This window comes from Mustela putorius, unplaced genomic scaffold, assembly GCF_011764305.1.
Source record: "Mustela putorius furo isolate JIRA1106 unplaced genomic scaffold, ASM1176430v1.1 tig00000129_pilon_pilon_pilon, whole genome shotgun sequence".
Lineage (NCBI taxonomy): Eukaryota > Metazoa > Chordata > Mammalia > Carnivora > Mustelidae > Mustela > Mustela putorius.
Window position 1 is genome coordinate 18,466,615 of NW_025421290.1, and position 20,937 is coordinate 18,487,551.

Consider the following 20,937-nt stretch of genomic DNA (forward strand, 5'->3'; position numbering starts at 1 on the left):
TTGCAGGAGTTTTGAAAAAATATTAATTCATAACCTACGGGAGGCAGTCTGATCTGAGAGTGGGGACACCTGGGTGAGCTGTATAAAGGACATCGTCTTCTTTCAACGCTGCTGTCAGTACGGCTCCGAGACTGTAGGTATAACCTCATTTGGAGATGAGCCAAAATATTAATTTTGAGGCCTTTGGTTGGCCTGGGATGAACGGAATAAATGGTTTTCCCACATAACACACTGCCCCCACTGGTAGCCCTCGGCATAGCAGAAATAAATAATTGATGTAAGTGTAGCATTTTATGGAGATCCAGAAGTCTTAACTAGTATTCAATAAAGATTCCTTTGTTGAGTTAGAGAAGTACTAAAGAAGGGATTATTATGGCTTCTGGGACAGCATTTTGGGGGGCTTTTTTGCCTTTAGGATCCAAATTTCATGAAAGCATTGCCAATGAGATTCAGTTACATTCACGCGTCTCCACAAAAAGCCTAAAAAGACTGAGCCAAAATGCTAATGGAAGGGAAATGATCCTTCATTACCAATGTAGGTCTATGAGATACCTCTTGTGAATCACTTCTGAGGTTTAGGTCTCTTCTGTCCCTTATTCTGGCTGTGTCCAGTTCTGTGGGCTGCCAGCCAGTTTGCACAGGTGTAGTTGATTATGACTTACCTCAGGGGCGCTTTTTGTACCCCTTGCTTTCTGCCTCTGGGCCTCTGAGTGATGGTGCGGGCAGGGCTGCCATGGAAACATCCTTGTCACTCGCTCATGGGCAGTGTATGCTGTGGCAACCATGCGACTTCACCTGGTGGTCTGGGGGCAATGGAGAACTGCTGTCCCCTTTCTACACCCCTTGGTTGGTGCTGAGACACCTTTCAGACAGCGATGCCACAGTCTCCTGGGATCGTAAAAAAGTAGCCTGTCGACATGGCCAACTCATTACATAGTTCTGAAGTTCTTAGTTCATAGTTTTCTTCCTTCCTCACTACCACTTTTCCCCACCACCTCCTCTCCTCTGCTCCTTTGGTAACTTTTCCGGGAAAGAGTTTGGCCTCTGTCTTAGGCTCTGCTCTGTGCAAACCTAAAACCCTTTTCCTAAGAACTGGTGGCATACCTGATCTTCCTTTTACTGCTTCTTGCAATTGATTTTTTGAACCTAAACGCAAGATTTGACATGGAGAAGTGTTACATGCCATCTGCTGAAATGTTTTTTAATTCTGATTCTGTCATTTAACAATGTTACCTGTTCTTCCTAGCCTTGAGGTATCTTTAAATTTGTTCATAAAATTTATTGGCTGTTTTAAAAAAAGCCGTCAATGACCAACCTCTGTAACCTCATCTCATGCTTCGCTCTTCCTGAAACTACCCTCCCCGTAGCCTCACCTCCTGCAAGTGTACAAATGGGCTCAGCTCTTCCTCCTCAGGGCCTTGGACTTGTTCTTTCTGCTTAGAAGCCTCTTCCCTCAGGCTCTTCGTGTGGATCCATGTCCTACTTCAGGACTCAGTTTAAACATCACTTCTCAAAGAGAGCTTCTCCAACCGCTGTCTTTCAGTCATAGCATTTATTCCAATCCATGGGTCCCATGGGTCCATTGCTTCTTTATTGTTCAGTGCCCTAATTAGAATGCGATCTGTAGGAAGGCAGGGGTATTGCCTGTTTTCTTCACTGCTGTGTCCCTAGCACCCAACTTGGCTCTGACACCAAGGGACTCGGGAGGTACCTGATTTATTCTCCATTTGAGCACTAGATTCTGTCCCTTCTCAACTACCCAAGGGCAAGTCACCAATTCTCCCTCCTCTCTCCTGTGTCATTATCCCCCTTTGCCGAATCATTCCCATCAGCAGATATGCTAGAAGCTCGCCTGTCTGAAAAAGTGAAACAAAACAAACAAATAGACAGCAACCAAATAAACTGCTCTTGGCTTGCATCCGGTACACACTTTATTTCTTGTCTGTCTTCTCCAGTAAATGAGAAGCTGTAGGAATTTTTGTTTGTTTTGTTTACTGTGATATTCCTTGTGCCCCCAAACTGCCTGGCACACAGTAGGCATTCAATAAAAAAAAATTGTTGGATGAATGACTCATTTTACAGATTGAATGAATAAAGCAATAAACCTGTTTTTAATTAACAGAGAAAAAAAAATCCATCTGTATCCTGAGCAATGTCTAAGTAAGTTAAAAGATCAACCTTCAGCTAAGAAAGCAAATATACGTCAGACAGCTCTGTGGAGATAGATGGTGGCTATCTAACCGTGTAAGTGATGCGGGGAAGGACCCTCTTTCATTCTCTGGTGCTGCCTTCTAAAAGCTCAACAGGGCAGTTTAATGGAGAAAGGAAAATCAGCAGTAGACTCTTCTGCATTCAGAGAGTGGCCTTGCCTTAGAGATGGAAAAATTGAGGTCCAGAGGTAGTAACTTCTCTCAAACTCTGCATTCTCTCCTCTAAAGCATAATCCTTCACTGAACACATCCAGATAACTAACTCACAACAAAAGAGAATTTCTTATGCTTGCTCAGAAACTGGGCCCCGAGAATTGCTTGTTGGAAAATTGGCATGCGATAATAGCACCAGCCAGGAGATGGCGATGTGCCTTTCTCTCCGGGAGGGCTACTCTCTAGGCAGCCACTGAGGGACTGAGAGCAACTGGGACCTGGCCAGGGTCAGCCAGGGGCCTCTTGGGAGGAGACCCCCCAAAACAGTGCTCTGCTTCAGAAGCCCTCATTCTTGTTGGCTGGGTCCCCATGAGTAAAATAGTTGTTGCTGAATAAGATGCATTTTTAAGGCTTCAGATGCCAGAGCAACTAGGAATTCAGGACCGTTGGCAGGTCCACAGTCAGGATATTTATCTCAAATTCAGGGAGTTTGAAAATCTAGGACAGCTCCTTGGCAACCCCGTACCGACAGTCCTTTTGTTCGACTTTTCTTAGGCTTAGATGAGAGCCAACGAGATTTTCTCCGAGATGGAGCCCCACCCTGGCCAGCATTCGACCACAGGAATTATTCATCCGGGCCTTAGGGTCCACCAACCCCTGGAAGTGGGTGCAGAATTGCATTCCAGGGTTGAAGGTCGGGGGATATTCTGATAGATAGTTACAGTTTCTGAGGAGAAAGCCCATTGTTTTCATGTCTCTGGGACAGCTCCACGATTCAAGAAAGGTTACAAAACTACTCTTAAAATCTTCCCTTCGCTGATTCTTTACCCCCAGGGAGTCCCCTGAGGTACTCCAATTCTCCATTTTTCACTGAGGGGCGTACCAGTCGGGGACTGGCCAGGAGAAGGAAACTGCATCAGTTACTTGAACAGAGAAGGTAGTATAAAAATTGTGAACTAAGAACCGAGCTGTTAACTTGGTGACTGAAAAGGCAAAACCAGCGCATGAGGGTGTCACAGAGGTAGCACCTGCGGGAAGCAGGCACTCCCCATGGGGCCAGGCGTGGGGAGAGGTGGGGATTATTAAAAACTTAGAAACCTGAAACACACACTTCGAGAAGGAGGCACTGCTGGGCTGAGCTGGCATCTCTGAGCTGGAGAGGGGCCCACAGGGACCTGGTGTCTCCTGGGAGCGGGGAGCGTGAGGAGGCTCAGGGTAAGCGTTGGGAAAACTGCATACTGTGTGCAGGTGACACTGCGAGGGAGAACTGCCACTGCCCAGGCGGAGAGGGGACACTAGAGTGACAATGAAGGGACAGGAACCCCACAGGTAGCATATGATAGAACATGTTCTCCAGCTCGGCCCCCTCCCTCTAACTCTTCCCATAGAAGAGTTACCATGGAGCCTGGTTTGCAGAGTCTGGGCCTCACAAGGAGGAGCCCAGAGGGGCAGGTTTGGAGCTGAGAGACTGTAAGTTCAAAAGGTCTCCCGAAAAATTTTGCTCACTCTAATATTCACAGCCATTATCCAATCTGTTCATGCCCAGGCTTTCCAGCTCTTAATAGAGTCATCGTTGGGCAGCATCTGGGGGCACATACAGCGGAGTTACTGCTCCGTGGCTGGCAGGAGAAGTCATCTGCTTCCGTGGTCTTGCAGTGATGGGAGCAGTGGTGGCTGTCAGCATTTGTAATCTCTGGTCAGGATGGGTTTCTAAATCGGGTGGGGACAATGGATAATCCTTGATCATAGCTCCACAGTGGCTGCGGGCGCTGCTCTATTTACTTTGTGGGTGTCACCTCTCCAGTGATGTTCTCTGGGCTTCTGAACCAGAGTCCAACTCATCAACAACCACCCACTCTTTCCTTGGGCGCTAGGAAATCTCCCAATTCTGAAAACGTGACTCATGGAGTGGAATCAAAGCAAATTTGTTTTGGTCTCCCACTGTCTTTTCTTGTCCATTCAGGGAAATGAGCTTTCTTCTGCCCCAGACAAAATTTAGGGCAAGCCCCGTGATTTTCTAGTCATGCTTATTAATACCAACAATCGTCTGGTCACTTGGAAACATAGAGCTGGAATTTAGTAGTTGAAATATTCTTGCTTTAAAATCTAAGCTTCCTGCCCTGTCCCACATCAAGATTATTGAAAGGTGGGGACAAAGGGGCTAAGGGGATGGGTATATGGTCAGCTGCTTATGATTTTCCTCCGCCTTCTCCAGCTTGCTAACTATGAGTCCTGACTCTTTCAGAGCTAGAGTTCTAGAACGGAGAAGAAGTGAGGGGAGCAGGGAAGTTTTTACATGACTGGTCTTGGCATGGATTTATCACCTGCTTTCATTGCACTTGGCAGTTGTTTGAAGGCTGACTCTCTGAGGCTCTTTTGGATGACCTTCAGTCTCAATTGCTGAGATCTCTTTCCTGAAGTTTGCTTCATAGGACAAATATTCTGTATTCTAGCCACTCACTCTTTCTTCAGCCTTTGCGAATGTGGTGATAACTCAGGCTGCTCTCTGAGGTCTGTTTGTCCCTCCCTGCAACCCTCTTGGACAGATCTAGGACAGTCTTTCACTACTGCAGATGAAGATGGGACTTCCTCTACCCTTTTATATTCAGTGACTGGAGCCTGCAAATTAAAATGACCAGGGACAGATTAAAAGGAGAGAAGGTCTATGTTTGTCTGTTGGGCGGGGTGGGGGTAGGGTTCACACAAAAAGGAGTGGAAATCCCCCAAAGCATTGGGGGTGTCTTATATACCATTTTCACAGTGATAAATTATAAAGAGACAAGACAAGTTAAAAGGGGGGGGGGCTGGGCTCCTAGGCGTGGTAAATCGTGGAAATAAATACACAGGGGAAACAAATGGAAGGTAAGAATTATTTTTGCGCTATGGTGAGTGCTGTGAAGTGTGCAAACCTGGCGATTCACAGACCTGTACCCCTGGGGCTAATAATACATTATATGTTAATAAAAAAATAAAAAATTAAAAAAGTAATTTTTGCAAGGCTTCTTATGTAAGTTGAAGTCAGTGCTCTTAGCCATTATGAAAGAGAGGGAAGGGGGCAAAGCATCAAAGGAAATGTATGCCTTGCTTTGACAAAGAAAGAGAGGGCACAGAGTTCCTCTTATGTGCACTGTTTCTTAATTGCCTTCAGCTCAAAATAATCCACATGTCAAAGTGGTATATTTTAGGGTGGTATATTCTTATCCCTTTTGCTGCCAACCCTAATTTGGGTGAGGCTGCTATCTGGCCACATCCTTAATCATTGTTGTGACCAATTTTGAGAGCACAAACTGTCACTGACCTTCTTTTTACTCCACAAAGACACAGTCAGCCCATCCCTGGTCCTTCGGATTTCCCAGGTGGGAATTGGACACTTTTGTACTGTGTTTCCTAAATCTCTCAGTGGACATGTTGGATCCCTTTTACCTAAACTTGTGACAAGGGTCCTATACTCCCTTTTCTCTCTCATGGATGATACTGGGGCTCAAAGTACATCGAAAATGTTCAGAAATCCCCAAAGTACATCGAAAATGAACAAAAATGTTCCTGCTGCTGCCTTTTCTTACCTCCAAACGCTTAGCCATTTTATCACCACGAATGAGGAGCACAACGGTCACACAACTGGTTTCCTCTGCCTGCTTGTCTGCCTGCCTTCCCGAGCCCGCATGGAGGTCTGGCACCTCATTTTGGAATATGATCTCTGTCATCTTCAGGCCTTGGCAGAAATTTCTATTTTTAGATATTGTTCCATGTGTTTCTTGAGAAAAATGAACAAAGTAACTGAGTTGTTTTATTATTCCCAAAGCATCAATATTCTTAAAGTTTCCAAACCTGAGTAAAATGGCTGGCACAGGTCTTTTTCAGTCCACTAGGGACTGTCCAGACATGCTGCAAAACTTCACTCAGGTCCTAGGAATCATCTCCCAGCAGGAATCACTAAACTGTTTCCAATCCCTTGTAAAAGGATCGAAAACTCTGGGGTGCTTTGGCAGACTTTTCTCCACCTCATGGGCTGACCGTGAGGACTAAATGAGATCATATATGCAAAACGTATTTTTTAAATTTTGTAAACTAGAGGCCACCAAGGCGCAAACATGCAGGGGACTGTCATGATTTATGGATACTTTGAGGGGGCTTTATCTCTCTAGAATTTCTCAGGACAGTCCTAAGCAGGCACTTAGAGTTCAAAGAGGAAATTTTTTCTCATTAAAAATAGATCCAGAGCAAACAATGGGGCTATTGGCAAGCGTTTCTAAGGAAAAAGAAAATACACCTAGAGTGTACATGAGCAACATTGGGAGATTGTGCTGCTGAGCCCCACCTCTATGCCCTTGGCTTTCCCCAGGGTCACCTGCAACCTGTTTCCCAGCACTTCCTGTTCCCGCTGCTGCCTGTGGGGGCTCTCTGGACCCTGGCGTTTGCTTGTCTGAGGTTAGCGGGATGAATGCTCCAGGAACAACCCTTCCCCCATGGAGGATGGGTGTGCAGGTCCCCAAGGACCATTCTGAGGTGTGTTCCCTCCCATCTCTCAGAGAGTCCCCGTGGGATCCAGCCCTTCTCTTACCGGGGTAGCCTGCTCACGAACAGCCTTGCCTCCCTTCCCTGTTCCCAGTTCTCTCACCGAGCTTTCTGGGTTCACCACGATAACTACTTGCAACCCGAATCTTTGCCCCAGAGTCTGCTTTCAGGGAGAGCTACTGGAGCTGAGGCAGAAAAGCCATGAGGACTTATCTTTGGCAGGAAAATGTCAGTTATACTAACTGAAATAGTAGCTTCTGCATAAACCTAGCTATCGGATAGAAATTGTTATGTGACCATAATGCCTTGTGGTTGTTGAGAGTTTCCTTCAGGATCCCGAGCAGTTTCCGCCGCCTCGCTCTCCGCCATCGTAGAAGTGGCTGCTGTCATTCTGTCTCATTTTCTAGATGAGGAAATAGACACACTGAGCGGCGCAAGGCCACATAACGTGGACGTGACAGAACTGGGACTCTGACTCAGGCAGTTTGGTTCTAGAAGCCACACTTGTATCTCCTCACTGTGCTTTTCAAACTACTGAACACCAAGTAAGCCAAGAGCCGGGTTGCCTGGCACCGTTCCTCTCTTGTGTGAGAGGGAGGCCCAACTCCAGTGTTGCTGAGAGACAGAGGGTACAGTAAGACGCAAGTAGGTGGGGGAATTCGAAGTCTGAATCCAGAAACCACAATTCCAGTCCTCTTACCTGCTGAGTGACCTTGAACTCATCACTCTTCCCTCAGTTTAAATCTTATGCATACGTTGTATGTGTGTGGGGGGGAGGGTCTGGTGAAAAATTATGTCTGACTCATGGGTTTGTGGTGAGGTCCGAAAGAGAGGGTGCTTGTGGGGCCCTGGGCAGACCCTGAGCCTGACGGGCGATTTTGGAGGCTGTGACATTGGCCACAGGCTCTGAATCCTGTCCTTTCTACACATCACCATCCCCTTCCTCCCAACTCCCAGGACCCACGACTCTGACTTGCCGCCTCCCTGAAGGAGGTAGAATGATGTAGGTGACAGAGGATGGGCCTTTGGAATCGGACGCAGATTTGAATCTCAAAATCCTTGTGGTTTCTACTCGTTTCCTTTTTTGAAATAACGTTATTTAATCTCTCCAGGCCTCTGTTCTGTCACCTGTAAAATGGGGATATAAAACAGGACTATGGAAACAGTTAAGCGGGCAAAGCACACAAAGAGCTTAGTGCAGCCAGCATACGCCAGTGCTCACAACATTGGTAGTTACTGTTAATACTCTTGGCTTTATGAGAGAAAAACATGAGCTGCGTCCAAAGACAGCAAGGAGAAAGGGTGATTTGAGATGATATATAAGAAGAGGCTTATTGGCTCTCGCCATCTACTTAGGAGAAAGTGAGAAAGCCTCAGTCTGTCATTGCATTTCTGTTTACTTTCAAATTCTGTACATCTTGCTGGAGAGAACCATAAAGAAGGTTTGAAGAGGAATCAATTTTGGAAACCATTATTAAAAGCAACAATGATGTAACACAAAATAATCTATGAGCAGTGAGCCCACATGGAGTCCTTAAACACAAACCAGGCTTTTATTTCTGAATCTTGCTCCCTCCTCACAACGGTGTCTGGGGGAAGGGAGTAGGGAATGCAGTGTGCTGAATCTCAAAAGACTGGGAAGATAGCCCTGGGCCGCTGGGTGTGGACTTTGGAAGGAGCAGGAAGGAGCAGGGCAGGGGCAGTAGTGTGGGGGGAGAGGGTGAGAAGATTGAAGACACAGGAGGAAAATGGCGAAGCAGGAAGCTGGTGCCGGCCTCCCACCTGAAGACAGAAACCTCCTCACCCACCCCTCTCTCTCCCTGGCGGGCTCAGGGAGAGGCCCCTCCAGGCTTCACCAGGTTTAAGTGCCTATCGGAGATTCTGTACTTGTTAATTTGTCAGGTTTACAAGAACGGAGAGAGCCCGGATGTTTTCCCACGTTGGGGAAGTGAAAGAAGAAAGAGTTCTTTACTTTTAGGGCCATATGCTGAATGACAGAGGTCAGTGTTTGCAACTGATCCGCGTGGGCGAGGGCTCCTAATTATTTCCTGGATAACCTGTTATCTATTAGCCATCAGGTTGCTTGCCAGAAAATACCATGTCTCCAGAGTTCCTGGTCTGGATTCTGAGGATCGGATTTTTTCTTTCTTTCTTTTTTTTTTTAGAGATTTTATTTATTTATTTAAGAGAAAGAGAGAGAGAGAGAGAGATCACAAGTAGGCAAAGAGGCAGGCAGAGAAAGAGAGGGAAGCAGGCTGTCTGCTGAGCAGAGAGCCTGATATTAGGCTTGATCCCAGGACCCTGAGATCATGACCTGAGCTGAAGACAGAGGCTTAACCCACTGAGCCACCCAGGTGCCCCTGGATCTGATTTTTTTTATGTGTTTTGTTTTATTTTATTTTATTTTGTTTTGTGGGGAAGTATGCATTGGGGGCAGGCAGCCGTGAGTCCCATTGGCAGAAGGGCTGTCTTGTCTGGCCCCCTGCCCTTAGCTTGTACTGGAAGAGAGAATGGGGAGGAACCCAGGGCACAACAATTCTGCTAAACCACCCCCCCCCACCCCATCCCTCCCCGTCCCCCGCCCCAGTGGAACCCAGCAGGTTCTCTTCTTTGTCCTGGCTTCTTGACTCACACTACTTCAGGAGACTCAGCTTTGTTATAATCTTCTGGAAAAGCTTCTGAGAGAAATGTTTTTCTGGGCTGATATCATTTGCTTAGAGAACAAGGAAAAGTCTTCAGATAATCTTCTGTTAGGGGAAGGGAAGGCAGGGAGCCTGTCAGAATTCAATAGGCCTGTTCGGATGAGGAGGGGCAGAACTTGGCCAACACCCAGGGGAGCTCAGTTATCATCCGTTACACCCATGGCCTCTGTATTGTTCTGAGGCACCGTGAAGTGTCAGCAAATAAGAGGAGCACACAAGGATAGGGCATCATCCCTTTTCTTTTTATAAAGGTGGCACACGTTCATTGCTTAAACGTTAAGAACTTCCAGAAAAGCGCTAAGCAAAAACCACTCAAAATTTCATTCCTCTGAGATAACCACTCAAGGTTGAAAGAATAAGAGGAAGTAGTTTGAATTTTTAAAACTTAGAAACTCAGAAGGGAACCGTGGAGTCGAGACTCAGACCTCCTCTGAGGAAAAGGTGCTACTTAAGGGTTGGTTTCTGGGGTTCCGGTGGAAGGAGCCCTTAGGGTTGGAAACCAGAGCTCTGAGAGGGGTTGATGCTGGTTGCAGCCGGTGTTATTTAACTGCTGAAGTAAGACTGTTGGAAAAACTGTCACACTGTAAAGCATTTCACTGCTGCTAAGAGAAAGACTTGCAGCCAGGGAGGGGCAGTGGCGGGGGAAGGTCCCTGGAGTGAGATACCCCGGGGGGGGGGGGGGGGGGGGGGGGGGGGGGATTGGTAATCGCAGCCCCAAGACAAAGCAGGAGGGAAGGAGACCTTCTCCCTTCTCCAGCCCCACAGCCCCCTCCCTGGCTGGCAGTCCCCCACCCAGAGGCAGCAGGCAAAGTGGACTTGCCATGTGCAGAGCCTTCGCTCCAGGCTCCAGGCTTCCAGGGCAGAGTGTGAAAGGGTGGGTTTGGAACCCAGAGATAATAACAGGTGTGTTTGGGTCTGTTTGCTCTTTTGTGTTTCTTCCTTCTGTCCTCTATTTAGCTTGTAGAACTTTCATATGTTTCCCAAGAATTGAAACTGTACACAAAGGCAAACCCAGAACAGCACCCATGCACCCCTCTTTCTTTACCCCAGGCACCCTCCACCCCCTTGTAAATATTCCACTCAAGGTTTTCTGATTTATCTTTAGTATGAGTGTGTGGCTTTTTCCTTTTTGCTTTTCAAGATTTGGCAGATACTTATGTTTTCTTATTCCCTTTTATCTCTTATACTAAAGTGTATTATTTATAATTGTTTGCACTGGGGCACCTGGGTGGCTCAGTTGGTAAGTGTCTGCCTTCCGCTTGGGTCATGATTCCAGGGTCCAGGGATCAAAGCCCAAGTCAGTCTCCCTGCTCTGCTCAGCGGGGAGCCTGCTTGGGGAGCCTGCTTCTCCTTCTCCCTCCATCACTCCATCCCTCTCGTGCTTGCTCTCTCTCTCTTTCTAATAAAAAAATAAAATAAAATCTGTTGTTAAAAAAAGTATAATTATTTGCACTTAGCATTTTTCATTTACTATATTCTGGAAATCAGTTCATAGAGATTTTCTACATTTTTTTTATTGTTGTTGTTAACAGTGTTTCAACCAAATGTCATCATTTATTTAATTAATCTTTCATGTTTGGGGATTTAAGGTATTAACATATTTTTTGGAAATGACAAATAATGTTGCATGAACAACCTAGTACATGCATATTTTTTAAATTGTTGGATGTGTACCTTTAGGATAAACTCCTAGAAGTGGGATGACTGTGTCAAAGGTTGACTGGCTCTGGGTTTGTTAGATATTTGCCAAATTCCTCTCCATTTGGTATTCCCACTAGCCCATTTCCCCAGTGTATTGTCAAGCGTTTGAATATTTGCGCATCTGATGAATGAGAAATGCTATCTTCGTATGGTTTTCATTTTCATCTCTCTTATTATGAGTGAGGTCGTACATCTCTTCCTGTTTCAGGGTCAATTTTTATTGTCGTTGTTAATTTTCTGCTCGTGTCTTTTACCCATTCTTCTGGGGGATTTTTGATCCTTTTCCTGCAACTGAAAAAAATTAAATAAAAATTTAATTTTTATTAATATAAAAATTTATAGATTAAGAGGTCTGGGTCCTTAATCTGTGGTATTATGTGGTAAATCTGTTTTCCAAATCTGTCCTTTGAATTTTTGATCTTGTGAATGGAGTTTTTGCCCTGCGAAACCTTAAATTTTTTAAAGTAATTAAGTGTATCAGTTTTTTATTTTATTGTATCTGCATTTTGAAACACAGGTTTTTCCCCATACACAGGTTGTAGAAGGCTTTACGCATATGTTCTTCTAGTAACATGTTTGTTTCAGGTTTTGCATTTAGATCTCTGACCCATGTGGAGTCCATGGTATCTTTTCCCAAATGCCTGTTTTGGTGATCTATCCATGTAGAACAAACTATCCCCAAGTATAGTGGCTTACAGTGAGATTTGTTTTATTAGCTTCCATAGCTCTGTGTGTAGATCTGGCTCAGCAGGGCAGTTCTTCTGCTAATCTTGCTTGGCTTCTCCTGCATGGGTGCAGTGCTTGGGGGCTGGGGCTGGACTTGTTTCAAGACTTCATCTGGGAGCTGGGAAGGCAGGGCCTCTCTCCTTTTGCGTGTATTTCCAGGGGTTCTTATCTCCATGTGGCATCTCCATTTGGACTTCCCAGCAGGATAGCTAGGTTGCTTTTTCTTTTCTTCCTTTTTCTCTTTCTGACTCTCTCTCTTTTTTAAGGTAATCTCTCCACCCAATATGGGGCTCAAACTCACTACCCCAAGATCAAGAGGGGTGTGTTCTCCTGACTGAGCCAATCAGGTGCCCCTCCTCTCATTATAAAAGTTTTAGATAGATTTCATATATGATAAAATTCACCTCTTTAAAGTTCATACAGCTCTGTGGTTTTCAGTACAATCACAGAGTTGTACAAGCATTGCCACCATAGAATTTTAGAGTATTTTTAACATCCCAGAAAGAAACCTGATATTCATCAGGAGTCATTCCTCATTCCTGTGGCAGCCCTCATCCCTGTTCTGGCCTCAGACAACTGCTGATCTCTTTTCGGGGTGTATGAATGGGTCTATTCTGGATTTTTCACCTAAGTGGAATCATAACAATATGTAGTCTTTTTGGACTGGCTTCTGGCTTCTTCATGTTTTCCGGGTTCATCCATATTGTAGCACGAATCAGAACTTCATTCCTTTTTAGATACTAACAACGAGCCACTGCACGGTGACTTCACAATGTGTTTATCCAGTCATCTGTAGGTGGGCATTTGCACTGCATCTACCTTTGGGCTATTGTGAATGACGTGTCTGTGGACATCTTTTTACAAGTGTTTGTGTGGGCAGATGTTTTGATTTCTCAAACCTTTACACCAAGAGTGGAGTTATCGGATCCTATGTTTAGCCTTTTGAGGAATTGCCACTGTTTTCCAAGGTGGTTGCACTTTTTTTTTTTTTTTTAATTTCGCCAAAAGCTTTCTTATCATTTAGGTGAAATCACATGTTTTTTCTCATTAGACCCATTCAAACGGTGACTTATATTAATGGACTATTTAATAGTGAATTATCCTTGCATTCCTAGTATAAACCCAAGTAAGTTATTTCTTGATGCCATCTCCGAGTTTCAGTTTTGCTATCTGTAGATTGCAGTATTTACTTTCATAATGTTGTGAAGATTTAATGAGATAGTGAATGTGAAGTGCCTTTCGCAGTGCTCAGCATAGAGTAAAGGCTCAATAAATGTGAGCTATGTGTTACTACCTATAAGGAGCTTCTCTCAAAACCCAGGACATTTCCCAGACACAAAGCCTGAGCCAACTAAATGTCTGTGAGAGAGACTGTCTATGGGGAGCCGGGCACTCAGTTGCTAAGGGCTGCGATAACGTGAGATTGAAAGTGGACTGCCGCCATTTCGACCGCAGTCTGTACTTTCTAAGGATCAAGTTCTTCTTTCAAGCTTTTCTCTCAACTCAGGCAAAGTCCCTGCAGACAAAGCATCCCTTGTTGGGAACCTAAACTACCCTCTTAAGCAGTAAGGACTGCACTGAACCAGCAAGACCCTGGTGGCTGACCCTGAGACAGGGATCAACCTGACCTTCACTGCCCACCTGCACATACCCATTGACTTTTGTCCCACATTTTCCTCATATGAACCTGGAAGTATTCGTAGCACTTTGGAGACCATCTTTGAGACTCTAGCCTGCTGTTTCCCCAGTGTTGGCCTCACTGAAGTTAATCCTTTTCTTATTTCACCGCCACTTGTCTCTCTGACTTTGGAGTTTATACACCACCACCCCCTCCACACACACACGCACGCACTGGGGTCTCAGTCCCCAGTTGCTTGGTCAGAGCTCCTAAAAAGCTTTGTCATTCCCTGAGTGATAGGTGTGACAGGGGAGTCCCCATCCAACCACAACTGAGTGATCCTAATGGGGTGAGTCCTGGAAAGCAGAGGCTGCTTGGCTGAGAAGCTGACCCTGTGATCAGAGGGTCTGAATTTTCAGCCCCGCCTGTGACCTCTAGTAAGCAGAGGGACTGGAAATGGAGTTATCCACCAAAGGTCAATGATGTAACCAAGCTTGCCTATTTCATGGAACCACAAAAACTCTAAATGAAGGGGTTCAGAGAGATTCCAGGTTGGTGAGTATACCCACGTGCCAGGAGGATATCGCACTCAGGATGGATCTGGACCTCACTCTTTGTACTTCTTATCTGGTTATTCATTTATATCCGTCATAATCGATCATTAATAGCACTTACAGTGTTTCCCTGTATTTTATGAGCTGTTACAGCAAATTACTGAACACAAGGAAAGGGTTGTGAGAACCTCTGATGTATTGCCAAGTTAGACAGAAATGTAAGTCACTTAGGGACCCATTCCTTGTGATTTGCATCTGAAGTGTGGGTATGTCTTATGGGCCTGAATCCTTAACCGGGTTAGTGTCAGAATTGAATTAAATTACAAGACACCCAGTTGGTGTCCTCAGAGAACTGGAGAACTGCTTGTTGTGGGAAACCCACACATTTGGTGTCAGAAGTCTGGTGAAGGGCTCAGGCATGGGTTGGAATCCTGGGTTTACCAATTCCCAGCTCTGTGTCTTCGGGTATGCTTTGCTTAACCTCTCTGAGCTTCCCTTTTGTCATCTGGAAAATAGAAGGATTAATGTCTACTTCGTTTACCTGGTGTATGAATTAACCAAGATCATTTCTGCAAAGCACTTAACCCATAGTAATATCATACAGTGAGATGGACCTCGAGGTGGGGGGAATAGTTACTCTGACAAAAGAAGAAAGTCATGAGGTGGCAATATCCTGACTCAGAAGGAACTGACCTGACCAGGGTAAACCATCTCATTTCCACTCTTCTCTCCTCTCAAAAAAAAAAAAAAAAAAAAATGGAATTAATGTTTCCTAACATCATTAAGCAGGGTGGTATGAGGGAGGGTGCCTTGGCCAGAGATACTTGGATTCCAGTTTTGATTCTCCCAGAAATGGCTGCCTAATGTTGGATGAATCACTCTCCAATTACATTAGTAGCTTTCAAAGTTTTAACCGCTTCTCAAAACAAACATGGATTTTACACCATGGTTTAATACTTATGTATCTATGTACACGACCAAAAAAAAAGTCAATAATACTCATCTTTACTGTTGGAGTATTGTATTAGTTTTCTATTGTTGTGTTATAAATGACCACAAACTTAGTGGCTTAAACAACATATATTTGTAATCTCTGTTTTCATGGGTCAAGGGCAGGCACAGTGTAGCTGGGTGCTCTGCTCAAGGTCTCACAAGGCCACAGTCAAGGTGCCCGCTGGGACAGCCATCCATCCGAAGCTTGGGTTCTCTTCCAAGCTCCCACGGTTGTTGGCAGAGGTCATTCCCTTACAGCACTAGAATTCATGGCAGCTTGGTTCTTCTGCAAAGCCCACAGGAGGACCTCTCTTTTGAAGAGTTAACCTGATTAGGTAAGGTCTATCCAGGATAATCTCTCTTTAGATTACCTCAAAGCCAGCTGATTATGGGCCCTAATTACTTCTGCAAAATCCCTTCCTTTGCTGCATAACTATCATAATCTTGGGAGTGATGGCCCATCATAGTCACAGGTCCTTTCCATACTTGAGGTGATTATGTGAAGTCACTGGGAGGGGTCCTCTGAGAGTCTACCTACCACAACTATGTTATACCCTGATATTTCTACTCTTCCTTTGCCTTTAAAAAATTAGATTTTGCCACCAATTAATGGTTTGGAACCACTAGCTTGAAAATCCTGCACTGGATGACTTTCAAGAGCCCAAAATCCATGCTCTCAAGCATAGTTCGGGTCTGTAGGCATTTGAGGGCTCTGGCTGCAGGGTCAGGAGGCAATTGCATTGAGAGCTTGACCCTATCAGTGCTAACCTGACTGAGTTTCTTTGGCTCTGCTCCTCACAGAGAACTGTCTTTCCAAGTTGGGAGGTGAGCCTCTCAGCATGCTGGGAAGTTTATCTGGACAAGTCCCAAGGGAAGGGAACAATGAAGCCAAGCCCAGAAGCAGCCAGCTGTCATGGATTCTGCCTGGCTCATCAGCTCAAAGGAATGTCAGGGAAACAAGGTGCTGTGGGGGAATAGGAAACAGGCCCAGGCCTGACACAGCCACCAGCAAGGTGACCTACTCAGGACCTTTCCGGGCCTCAGTTTCCATCTCTGATACCGGGATGTCTAAGGAGCCTTACTATTCAGGACCTTTGTGACTCTGCAAGGAACCAGAATTGTCACTTCTGTTGGAGGCTGGGGCAGGAAGGTGGCTTCATGCTGCTGGCCAATGACCAGGTGTGCTCCAGAAGTTTAGTGAGAAAAAGTTCAGTGAGAAGCCAGACTGTGAGCTCCCTCAGACAGGGCCCCTCTACCTTTGGGTTTCTGCCCAGGCATAGAGCCTGGCCCCTAAATCTTTGTTTAGCCCAACAAAGGGACTCTGGAATGAGGTGTTTTTTGGGGGATGGGGGGTTGGTCTGTTTTGTTTTAGCTCTGGTGCCCAGATCCCACTGTGAGAAGCGCCCACTTGGCTCATGGAAAGGACTGATTTGGAGGATTTTAGCCATTGGGGCTGTGAACTCTGCCTTGTTAAAGACTTCAATAGAATGTAGAGTTCTTTTTATTCAGAGGGAGCTGGGACCATGGGATGGGTGCCAAAGCCAGGTGACAAGAGACAAGAGTGCAGGTTTCTTGAGTCTAAGGCCGCAGGCATCTGCTAGTAGAACCATTCCCATCTCCTGTCCAGGTGGGGAGGGGAGAGAGGAACCAGAAGGGGAGGGAGAGGACTTCTGGGCTAAGTTGGCAAATGGGCAAAGAGTGGTAGGGATATGAGGAGGGAAAGGAGGGATTGAGAGAAGGGGGTGGGGGGCACAAAAGCATGGGCAAAGATTGCTTAGAGCAATGGATGTTCTTCTCCTGGGAATTTTCAAAGGCAAAAACAACCCCCCCAAAACCCTCCAAACAAACCCCTAAAACAAAACCCAAATATCCCCTCCGCCTTTTTTTCCCCTAACAAGAGCTGGTGAGTTAGTGCAGAGGCATGGAACAGGGCACCCAACAATCCATTTTAGGATCAATAGAAAGTTTAAGAGACTAACCATCCATGTAGAGGACCCTTCCGGGCTTCAGAATTAGGCAGCCCTATTTAAAAAAAAAAAAAAAAGAAAAGAAAAGAAAAAGAAAAAACAAAAAGGCAGCCCTAAGACAAACACATTCACCAGTGTCAGCACTTAGCAGTACTAAATATGTCCTCCTTTGGTTAACTCCTGCGTCACTGATGAGTACTCAGCTTGCAGAGAGAGGATTTGGTAGGAAAGAGGGGAATTACTCCAGACCCCCTCAAATGCCCCACTTGGTAGAAAACCCTGCCTGCCTCTCAGGGCTGCTGGGAGGAAGAGGCTTCCCCAGCGAGCCCTCATGTCACACAAAAGAAAGACAGTTTAGGATGGCTGTGGGAAAAGTGAGTTAGTGTGGTCCCTTTCTCTCTAAGGACATCCTGCCCCTTCCAGAGGAGACAACCATGAAGCGGGTGGAAGGGAGGTGAACTGGCCTCTGTGGGAGCTGCTGAATCAGCGGTGAGGCCAGCAGATTGGACTGGGAGGAAGACAGCCCCAGTGACTCATCAAGGGACTGCTGCTTCACTGCCTCAGGGCCAGGAGAAGTGTGTGCTCACAGGGACTCAGAACTGAACTCAGGTAGCTCCCAGCCTTGCAAGCCCAGAGCAGGGGCCCCAGAGGCCCGAGGAGAGGGATGTACTCGGGTCTCTCAGGAAAAGGGACTTAGTGATTGTGTAGGGGAAGGGCCCTGAAGACCCTTAGGACCCCAGTGCTTATTGTCCACCTTGGGGGCTACCCAGGGGAACTTTCTTTTTCAGACTTTTTCGGGGTCTTTTGCCATTGCCACCTGTGTATGTGTTTGGATAAGCTCATTACTTTTAATATTAGCATAAGGAAAGCTAATTAGAATGGTGAATCTACTGCAAAAGAAATGTTGTGATGCATTTACAAAGGAATGAATTATCTATTGTCTGGAATTGTTCTGCCGGCTCTCCTTCCATTAGCAAAGCTTATGGTGAGCCAAGTGTGAACTAAATTTGTTGTTCCATAATGGAATAGTATGTGGGGTAAGGGCCAGCGGAGTGCAATAGACAATAGGCACAAATCAAGTTCAAGAAGGAAGAGATCATTTTAGGCAGGTGTGTCCAGAAAAGGTTTCAGAGTTGAGAATTGAACTAGGCTTTGAGCCTAGGGTGATACTCTCTGACAGACTTTGTCAGGACTTCTATGATTTCATTGTACAATTTCCCATAAATTCTTCTGTCAATTCCCTATTGTTGAACATTTAAGTTAGTTCTGATTTTTGGTATATAACACTATAATGAACATCCTTATACACACATTTTCAAGAATTTAATTTTTTTAAAGGATGTTTTTCTTGAAAGGGAGTTGGTGAGTCAAGGGTATGCACACGTTTTTAAAATCATTTTTTCCCTTTCTGATTACCAAATGAATACACACTCACTATAAAACATTTAAACACAACAAAAGTGTAGAGTTCAAAAAAAGTCTCCTGTAATCCCATATATGGAGCTATTTTCTGATAAGAGTTGGTATATATTGGGGTGTCTGGGTGGCTCAGTGGGCTAAAGCCTCTGCCTTCGGCTCGGGTCATGATCCCAGGGTCCTGGGATGGAGCCCCGCATCGGGCTCGCCGCTTGGCGGAGAGCCTGCTTCCCCCTCTTTCTCTTTGCCTGCCTCTCTGCCTACTTGTGATCTCTGTCGAGTAAATAAATAAAATCTTTAAAAAAAAATAGTTGGTATATATTTTTCCAACTTTTTTCAGTGAAACACCAACATGTTGTAACAGACAAATCTCCAAAGACTGCCTTTCCATCACATTTACAGTGGACTCTAGAGCCCCTGCCATGTGAACTATATGGCCCCTCCCCAGGTGAACTATATGGCCCCATGTCCCACCTCTCTGCTCCCCTTACTTTGTCCCAGCTGCACAGGTCTCCTTGCTGCTTCTAAAGCCAGCTGAATTTGCTACTACAACAGGCTTTTTGATGGCTGATCCTTCTGATTGGAATGTCCTTTCCCCAAATATTCACAAGATTCCCATCCTCACTTTATTCAAGTTTCTGTTCAACTGTCACTATTTCAGAAAGGCCTTCTCTGACCACCTACCTAAAATAGCACATCTCATAATGCTGTTTCTTTCTTTCTTTTTTAAAAGTAGGCTCCATGTCCAATGTGGGGCTTGAACTCACGATCCAGAGATGAAGAATTGGCATGCTCTATTGACTGAGCCAGCCAGGCACCCCAATGCTATTTCTTCATAGCACTTTCCATTACCTGACATTTCACATATATGTAATTGGCTTATCATCTGTCTAGAAAGCTCTGTGAAAACAAGGATCTTGCCTTGTTCTCTGCACATTCCCAGCACCTGGACTAGAAACTGGCAAGTAGTAGATGTTCAATATATGCATGCTGAATGATTGAATAAGATGAAACCAAACTATATTTATCATTCTGAAACCTGCTTTTTTACTTAAGAGTATATCAAGGACATCTTTTCATGTCAGTATATAAATCTTTTTAGTCCTTCTAAGGCTTTATAGTAGTATTGGAATTTATTTACCCAATTCTCTTTTGATGGGCATTTGGGTTGTTTACAGTTTTTCAATATTATAGACAGTGTTGCATTACATATCCTTGAATACATATCCTTGCATGCTTTTAGTGTTTTTATAGCTTTTACTTGAGGTGGTGAAAAAAACTTACAGGCATGAATGTCTAGCATCATGTTGGAAATGCAGACTTGGTGCTCAGAGATATCCAGACTGTGGTAGACTGGAGACTTCTTCACACAGACCTGATCACTGAAGCCTAGGAATCAATGATACAGAAGGAAACTGAGTAAAGCCCAGAGACATGAATCTTAAACAATATCTGTATTAGAAAGCAGAAGAAGGGCAAGAAATTATTCATTCATTTGACAAATCTGTATTAATTGGAACTTTCTAAAAGTTGGAATGTAACAACACAGCAAGAGTGACATGTATAGACCATGTAGTGGCCTTCCTTTTGGTTAAAGTCTAATGAGGGGAAGGGCACAAAGAATAATAACAGAAATCAGAAAATCATACAATGGTGGATAGGACGGGGTGGCACTGATGTACAGACTAGAGATTTTAAGGAAAGTGTTCTAGAAGTAGGGTTTAAGCTGAGGCTGAGGTAGGTAGCAGTTAGCTGAGTGAGAAGAGAAGCTCCAGTGGGAAAGTGTTTCAGGCTAGGGGAGTAGCACTTCCAAAGGTTCAGAGGTATGAGGGAGCGTGGCATACCCAGGCACTGGGAGAGAAAGTCTGTGTGGCAGGAAGGTTAAGAATGAAGAGGGTAGTGGGGAGAGAAGGGATGGAAAGGTAGGCAGCAACCCTCTGGGCCCCGTTAAAGGGATTGGCTTCTGTTTTAAAGGCAACAAGGAATTTGAAGCAGGGTGGTCTTGTGATCAGAGTTATCTTAGAAAATGACTATGGCCACAGTGTAGACAATGGAATGAAGATGGGGTAGGGTGAAATGATCAAAACTGGAGGGACCTGTTGGGGGATCAATGGGGATGTTGGGGGATGTTGGCCTAAACTAGAAATAGTATGGGGCATGAAGAGCCCCATGGCTGGATGGATTCCAGAGGCATCTCAGAGGATTAGAAGATAATTATCAGGACTCGGTTACTGATTCCAATGACTGCTTTGGCAAATCTGTATTAATCTGTATTCCTTATGGAGGAAGACTTCATAAAATCCCAACTTTTTCCAAAAGTTTGGAAAATGAAGACTCAAAGATGGTGAACAAAGATGATGAACACTTTGTGGCTTGTGTAAC

At 45.1% G+C, this 20,937-nt stretch overlaps 1 long non-coding RNA gene across 1 annotated transcript in view; it reads left to right on the forward strand.

Moving 5' to 3' along the window:
• Positions 1–3,473: 3,473 nt before the first annotated feature.
• Positions 3,474–20,937, forward strand: part of LOC123389294 — a 34,502-nt gene continuing 17,038 nt past the window's right edge. The window contains exon 1 of the long non-coding RNA XR_006603877.1: positions 3,474–3,578. This is a non-coding gene — a long non-coding RNA (uncharacterized LOC123389294). The remainder of the gene's footprint in view (positions 3,579–20,937) is intronic.